Below are 8,754 nucleotides of genomic sequence, written 5' to 3'. Positions count from 1 at the left end.
CTCCTATAAGTTTAGAGATGGCATTTATCATCTCTGTGAAAAGCTAAATATCTAATTAATTCCAATCACATTTTTTTGAAGGGGAAAACAGTGCCAGCCCTTGCTGAACCGGAATTACTATCAAAATTCAAAAAGCTAGTCATATTCATTTAACCACAAGCCCAATCTTATTTAAATCAGAACCGTCCAAAAGAAATATTCAGTCAGCCATTCATGATCTGAATTCTGGTGTATGAGATCAATTTAAACATGGTACCCATAAAAAAAGTCATGAGACATTTTTGTTTTGTAATAAATAAGGCAAAAGCCGACTATTACGCCGTAGTAGCTTTTTTGAGATAAGCTATCCAGTCTGCTCTTTCCCCTGCCTTCTTCATGCCAGCAAAGGTCATTTTTGTTCCAGGGATGTACTTCTTGGGATTCTCCAAATGCCCCATCAGTGTCTCCTCTCCCTGGGTGATGCCTTTGTTCTTGTTGGCATCGGTGTAAGTAAATCCAGGGGCCTGACCCGTCTTTCGCCCAAATAAACCATGGAGATTCGGCCCAGTCTTGTGCTTGCCTCCCTTTTCCACGGTATGGCACTGGGCACACTTCTGAACAAAAATCTTCTTGCCCTTCTCAACATCACCCATTTTTAAATCGCTCTTTGGTCGTACGCGAAGCAAAGGTGCCCACTCACAAGCCGGACGTCCAGCTCTCTCAGTCCACACACCTGTATTTTAAAGCCACTATTTGTGCCTTTCTTTTTCACCGAGCCTCATCTTTGCAGGATTAGGATACGCTTTTTGAGAAGACACTCGTTTTTATCATTCTGTCAGTTGAATATGATGATTAGAGCTAAGTGACGGATTGCTTTTTGTTCACAACTGGTGTCTCTTACATTTGATACTAGCAACCTAATGGTATGTATAGGTGAAGAAAGGCTGCATTCACCTTTGTCTTGGACTGAGTTGCCTAGAGGCAGATGCAGGGGCACATGCCTTAGGAGGGGCGTGCTCTTGGGGCAAAGGAAGTAAGAGAAGCTCTTACAGCAGAAGGACCTAAGCCTGGTGTGGTCTACCTGGAGGCTAGTTCCAGCCTGCCTGCTTGGGGAGCTAAGGGTGTCAACTGCACAGCAAACTGCATTCCACCTTGAAACAAAAGGGCCACTTTCTATATCCAGTGTCCGTCAGTCCTTGGGACTGGAAGGGGGCATAACCTCTTGTGCCACATGCAGTTTTCCAGAGAAAGAGCCAGCCTGACCTGTTGGCAGCCCACACCTGGAGGAGCTTGCGGCAGGGCTCGATGAGAGCACAGGTGGAGATCGGAACACCATCGCAACAGCTCAGACAGTAAGAATCCACTAGTTGTCACATCTGTTCATCAGTACTAGTTTGCTTCCGTTAACAAAATAGCTAATTTTTCTGCTTGAGATCGATAAAAACTATTTTCTCTTCTGAAAACTAGTAGACCACTTAATGTATTTAATTATGTAGGTGGCCACCCCAAAGTGATCACTATGCACCGCACACTGGAAGTGTTTAGAAAGAATATGGAAAGAGCCACTTTTCCTCTTTCTTCAAGATGTACTGTCAACCTAGGTTGAAAACTACTCATTTAGGTATTTGATGTAGAATCGGTTTCTCTGAAACCTAACCATTTGCTCATTTTGAAGGCCTATGAAGTTTCAAATAGTTTGTCTTTCTAATTTCCAGCATGAGTAGCATATTATGATTTACAGATTTCCATGACACAACAGTAAAAAACATTAGAGCCATAGAGAATTTACTATAGAACATGTGAGTAAACACCCTGCTGCTGTGAGACTTCCTCACCACTTCGAAATTAAACTTGGGCAAAGAAAGGCGATTTTGACAGTTCAAACCTTTTCACAATCTCAAATACATATTATTCCATGTCTGAACAATTTGGGGGAGTTCACTTTAGAATGAGTATTTTGTCACACGCTATGGAAATTGGTACTCTGGAAGCCTGATGACAATGTGCTGCTGATAGCTGGACAAAGAAAGCTTTCCCTATGACTTGATTTCACAGGTGATACTCGAAATGCCAGACAATTACTCAGTGTTTCCATGAAAATGGTCACTGATAAGTAGCTGAAATTCAATTTACTTTGAAAGCAGCTTTAACTCAGATATTTTAATGGAAAGACACCTAAAGGCTCTGATTAAAGAGGGCTCGCAAGTACCTAGATGCTTCGCAATCAGTTATGCGGTCAATAGAGCACAAAACTCTGGTCTATAGTTCAAAATGTTTACAGACACCCGCACTTTCCACATAGAAAAAATGGATTGGTTTCACCATTACCCGCCTCCCTAAACCTATGGTGCCAATGTGAAACTTTGAGCAATTTAAGACTACTATCTAGGACCTTTCAAATGGGAATCCTGGAAAATCAAGTATCATAAAAAGATTAGGGAACCACAAATTTGTTCTTAAGGATGAATCCCTTTGCCATAACTGCTATTTAGAATTTAAAAAATGTTTACACTAAGAAGAAAAATTCTAGAACCCAGATAATAACCATAACAAAGTTCCAGAATATGAAATAATCTTGTAAAATGTTTAACAGTCAGTAGCATAACTCCAGGAATATAATGAAATAACTACAAAGCTGTTACCCTCCCCACCGAAGCCCCTGCCATACACACATCCCAATCTATAATTTGTTCTTATTCTTTGAAATGTGCTGCTGCTGGAATCGTATCCCAGTAGATGCTCTAAATAATTGTAAGTTCCTACAAAGGTAATCTGCCACACATTTACCATCTTCTTGGTAGATCTTTAATTAGACACAGTTAAATCAGACAAGAGTTTTGAAAATTTTTTAACTCTAATCTCTGAATTTTTCAATTTTTTTTCTCTATCTCTAATAATTTTTAGGAGTCATTATGCTACAGAATCTAAATTTCAGCATTTCTTTTAGGAGTGCTTCTCTTTCTTTTCCTTTTGATAACTAGAAGTAAATTTAAGAGATGGAAAAATACATTGAGAAGTGAGCATAATCTAGTAAACGATGCTTGCTTCTCCTCCTTCCTAAGGACTTCTGTTCCACTGCTCCTAAACCCAGCACTCAGTCTCACCCACGATAACAGCACTACAGAGAAACATGCCCTGTCCAGCCTATAGCACACCAATTGTCTTCTCTTGCAGATGTCAGGGGAATTAATCATTTGGCAAAGAAATAAAAGACTGAAATGGTCAAACAAGGCTCTATGGAGATGAAGGTGGAGAGTCCCTACAAAAGAATTAGCTGCCTCACAGCATCACTAAGAGTTTGATGTACTTCAGTTTTTCCCAAGCTCTGTATGCAGGGTGCAAACCTGTGCATGCAAATCTACTTGCTCTTTTTTGTTAAATACAAATTCATGATCATATATAAGAGAAAGTTTATTAGACCTTTTTTTTCTTCAGTCATAATTATGACTAAGAATACAGCAGGGAGCACAGGCGGGCTGGCCTAAAATGTGCCACATTGGAGTCTTGGTTATTTTAAAGGTATGTAAGAAACACCCAGTGCAAGGCATTCAGACACTCCTCTACTGCCTAAAAGTAGGAAACAAATGTCCCATCTGAAACAAACCCTCCTATACTATGAAGTAAAAAGACATCCTAATTACCGGAGATATTGACTTTAAACCAGAAAAAGCAGCAAAGACAAACTTTATTACTTTTTTTTTTTCTCTCATCGAGTACCTCAGCCTAAATTTTGCTCAGGATTCTCTACTAATTAAAGCTGCCAAACACCTGTTTCCTTTATCCTGTCAACTCCTCACAGATTTATGGTCTCTTTGTCTAAAATGTATAAAAGCTGCCTACCTTGGCCATTTACTTAGACTTCAATTTCTATATTGGCCTCTGTGCCTATTAGCCAGTCTTATAGAAGTTTAATTCTTAGTCCAGGTGGAAGACCTACAATAGCACTGTATTCCTGGGGGTTAAGAAGTATTTTCAAGTATTTGGGGCACACAGGTGGCTCAGGTGATTAAGCATCTGACTCTTGATCTGAGCTCAGGTCTTGATCTCAAGGTCGTGAGTTCAAGCCCCACACTGTTCAATGGGCATTGGGCACTGGGTGATAGGTATGAAGACTCCTTTAAAAAGAAAAAGAAGTATTTTCTAGTTTTATAACCCTTGGTTGCTTTTATTACTAGAAGGTAATAGAACAACACTGCCTTAAAACTATCCATGGAGATAAACACAGAGAGGTGCCTTTTTCACTACCAATGAATCCTTTTCCTGGACAAATATTCCGGGGGTACGAAGGAAAAGATAATTATACAATATTAATACTCTGCCCTTTTCCTGGGCAGAAGTATCTAAAGTCATTTCCTACACATAGTTAAATACAAAGCAAATGTAAATTTCAGCAACTCCCTCTGTGGCTGAAATTAACCTACTAAAACAGGTGTGTTCTGAGTTCAGTAGCTCTACATATCACAGGGGCTAATGAAAGATCAAGTTCAGGTTAATAACATTTATCTCAATATCCTCTCACAGCCATTTTTTAATAGTCAAAGAGCAACAGAAATTAAGGGTCAAGAGGATAAGTGATTCTAAAAATAACTATCTCATTACCAATACTAATGACCCTTGGACAAAACAACAATCTGCATTCTTTTCTCTATACATGATCAGATGACTGCTTTTAAGTGAAAGTAGGATTCAAAGAGCTTCACTTTGAAAATCCTCAGAGGAAGTTTATCTCTTGTAGCAGGCCAGGCTCTAAAATATTACTGCTGCCTATTATAAACCCAGCACCATGCTGAGCCCTTAAGACAAAACAGCATTTCCCCCTTCATTAAAAAAAAAAAGAGTATTAAAAGAGAGTAAATCATATTCCTAAAAAAGAATTTAAATAGAATAGAAGTTCTGAAGTGAAAAAGAAAGGCCCCTTCTCCACCATCTTCATGAAAAGTAGTTTCATTACATATAGTATCATCGAAGTAGATAGGCCTGGCCAAAGAAAATGCAAACAGACATCGCCAATGCCTTTCCTGATGACTTAAAAGCTTGTTTGTTTGAAGAAATTGAGTCTTTTGCTGTTTTATGTTTTATAAATGTTTCCAATGTGTCCTTTTCTTTTTATTTCACCAAATGTAGCAGCAAGTGCCCTGAGGGCGCAACTTAACTCCACTTTCTACATCTTCCTTGCAAGAAGGGGGTGAGGGCAGGAAGAGTGATGAACTCCAAGGTCGGGTTTCTCCTCAACAGACTGCTCACTTGGTTTTCAACTTCTCAGCAATCTTTTGGTGGCTAAACAAGGAATATGCTTTTTAAGCAATGAGCAAACCAACTTTATGTTTAAAAAGGATAGCATCTGCTTATTTTTGCTTTTTATTGCTTGGGCTTTCAGTGTTTTCCTCTAATTTCAGGTCTTATTTTTAAATCTCTATTCCATTTCGAGTTAATTTTTGTGAGTGGCGTAAGATATGGTTCTAGTTTCATTCTTTTGCATGTGACTATCCAACTTCCTCTGTTGATTGAAGAAAACTGTCCTTTCTCCATTGTGTCTTCTTGGCTCTCTTGTCAAATACGAGTTGGCTGTTTTTGCATGGGTTTATTTCTGAGCTTTCCATTCTGTTCCACTGGGCTGTGTGTCTATTTGTGTGCCAGAACTATACTGCTTTGATGACTATAGCTTTGTAGGATAGCTTGAAATCAGGATGTATGATGTTTCCTATTCTGTTCTTTCTCAGAACTGTTTTGGCTATTTGGGATCTTTTGTGGTTCCATGTAAATTTTATGAGTTTTTTTTCTACTTCTGAAAAAAATGCTACTGGAATCTTGATAGAGACTGAACTAAATCTGTAGATGGCCTTTGGTAATAATGACATTTTAATACTAGTAATTCTAGAAAACAAAGGAAACCATCAACAAAATGAAAAGGCAACCTACTGAACTGAAAATAGTTGGAAACCACATATCTGGTAAGGGGTTAACATGTGAAATATACAAGGAATTAACAGAACTCAATAGCAAAAAATGAAGAATCAGATTAAGCTAAGCAAATGACCTGAATAGATACATTTCCAAAGAAGATAGTCAAAGGGACAACAGGTACCTGAAAAGGTGCTCTACATCACTAATCCTCAGGGAAACTACAGAGTTGTGGTTTTGTTAGAATGGCTGTTATCAGGATGACAAGATATAGTATCAGTGAGGGTGCAAAGAAAAGTGAACCCTTGTGCACAGGAGGTGGAAAGGTAAAATGATGCAGCCACTATTTAGAAAAGGAAGAAAGTTCCTCTGAAAATTAAAAATGGAGCTACTAATGAGGTGCCTAGGTGGCTCAGTCGGTTAAGTCTTCGACTTCAGCTCAGGTCATGACCTTGCAGTTCATGGGTTCAAGCCCTGTATTGGGGTCTGTGCGGAGAGCTCAGAGTCTGGAGCCTGCTTCAGATTCTGTCTCCCTCGTGCTCTGTCTCTCCCTCAAAATAAAATAAAATAAAATAAAAATGGAGCTACTATGTGATCTAGCAATTCCACTTCTGGGTCTCTCGCTAAAGGAAATGAAATCACTATCTCAGAGAGATTATCTGTACCTCCATGTTCAGTGCAGCATTGTTTATAATAGCCAAGACATGGAAACAACCTAAGTGTCCAGGGATAGATAAGTGGATACAGAAAATGTGGTATACATGAAATGGAATGTTATTCCTCCATTAAAAGAAGGTATTAGGGGCCAAGGGCGGGCCACTCCAAAATGTGCCACTTTGGCATACTGTTTTAAATAAGAATTACCTGGGGCACCTGGGTGCCTCAGGCAGTTAAGCCACTTTGGATCAGGTCATGATCGGGTTTGAGTTCGAGCCTCTGGTTGGGCTCTGGGCTGACTACTCAGAGCCTGGAGCCTCCTTTGTATTCTGTGTCCCTCTCTCTGCCCCTCTCCTGCTCTCTCTCTTAAAAATAAATGATAAGCATTAAAAAATTAAAAATAGGTAAATAAAAATTACTTAAGAGACAACATGGGCAAAAAGGACACTTGTATCCTCTTCTGCTTGGTAAAAGCAGGAAATAAATAAAAGCTTTCCTCCCTGTACCAGGAGGTAAAAAGGCATCCTTATTACTAGAGACAGGAAATTGAGACCTGGGAAGGCTGTATAAACAACACTAGTTACTTTTTACTAATTCACAGATGCAGTCCAAATTCTGTTTGGAATTCTTCACTAACAAGTTTTCTCTGTCTTGTCCATTTCTCAAAGATTTATGTCTGTTTGTCTAAAAAGTATAAAAACTCCCCCCACCCCTTCTGCCTTGGTCATGTCTTTGGGTCTCAATTTCATTAGCGGTCCTCCATTTTCCCATAATTAAACTTTTTTTTCTCCTGTTAATCTGTCTCAGGCCAACTTAATTTGTAGACCAGCTAGAAGACCTTAAAGGGTAGAAGGAAATAATTTTTCAACAACATAAATGAACCTTGAGGGCATTAAGCTAAGTAAAATAAGTCAGACAGAGAAAGACAAATGCTCTATGATCTCACCTATATGTGGAATCTAAAAAAAAAAAAACAAAACTGTCTTAGAGATACAGGAGACAGATTACTGACTGCTAGTGGGCAGAAGGAATGGGAGAAGATGGTAACAATTTCTAGTTATAAGATAAATAAGCTTTGGGGATGTAATGTACAGCATGGTGACTTAGTTAAGAATACTATATCAAAACTGGCTAAGAGTAGATCTTAGAAAGCTCTCATCACAAGAAAATAATTCCTAACTATGTGAGGTGATAGATGGTATAATAAACTTACTGTAGAAATCATTTTCCAATATGTACATATTTTTTCCAATATATACATATTTGATACACAAATCATGCTGTACACCTTAAATTTATACCATGTCATATGTCAATAAAATCTCAATGAAAGTGGGGGGGGGAAACCTGGCAAAAGAGCTAACATAAAAAAAGGCATCTACATTATACCGACCCAGAGTCATTATCAACAGCACTCACTTCAAATGCAAATTCTGTGCATTTTAGATACTTTTAAAATGTGGTACTCTGGATAAATTATTTTATGGTAAGTAGATGAATGGAAGAGATATATTAGGGAAATAATATCTAGAGAATTTAAGAATGCACATAAATTTAAATCTGGTAATATCAAACAGGCAAAATGAGAAGATACAATTATGGAGAGTATGGGAAAGCTGCTGCTACTGTTTTTACACAGTATATTCCCTAACAAGTGCATGCTTCACGGGTATTATTTAATTAATTCTCCATGATGTCCTGGAGACAGTGTAAGGGAAGTGTTCACAAATTATTGTCATGTTACATTAGACTGTGGGACAAGGCTGAGAGGCTAAATCCATCTGTCTATATTTTGTTACGACAGCTAGTACATCTGGAACTAAAGCTAGACTCTTCACCAGGATGGAGTAAAGTGATTTGGAATAATTTTAGCATGTACAGTTTTTTAACTCAGGATGATCATGCCTGACTCAGTTATGTTTGTGAACTGCATGCAAAGCAACGCTAAATGAAAAAGCAAACTCAATGATCAGATTTGGGAAGGTGCTCTAGAACTACCCTGGGGATTGCCTGTATTCTCATCAACCACATACCTTGTTCCTAATTTCTTTTTTTCCCATAATATTTTATTGTCAAATTGTTTTCCATACAACACCCAGTGCTCTTCCCCTTAAGTGCCCTCCTCCATCACCACCACCTGTCTTCCCCTCTCCCCCCTTCCCCCCAACCCTCAATTCATTCTCAGCTTTCAATAGTCTCTCAAGTTCTGCATCCCTC

The 8,754-nt window shown here is 38.6% G+C and overlaps 1 protein-coding gene and 1 pseudogene across 1 annotated transcript in view; both read right to left on the bottom strand.

The window, feature by feature from the left end:
* Positions 1–8,754, bottom strand: part of CHSY3 (chondroitin sulfate synthase 3) — a gene marked incomplete at its 5' end in the record, with an annotated part of 290,598 nt that overhangs the window by 160,692 nt on the left and 121,152 nt on the right. The window lies entirely within an intron of this gene.
* Positions 315–657, bottom strand: LOC115293974 (annotated as a pseudogene).

Source organism: Suricata suricatta, chromosome 6, assembly GCF_006229205.1.
Source record: "Suricata suricatta isolate VVHF042 chromosome 6, meerkat_22Aug2017_6uvM2_HiC, whole genome shotgun sequence".
Lineage (NCBI taxonomy): Eukaryota > Metazoa > Chordata > Mammalia > Carnivora > Herpestidae > Suricata > Suricata suricatta.
The sequence above is the reverse complement of the archived record's forward strand: the minus strand, read 5'-3'. Positions and strand labels throughout refer to the sequence as shown.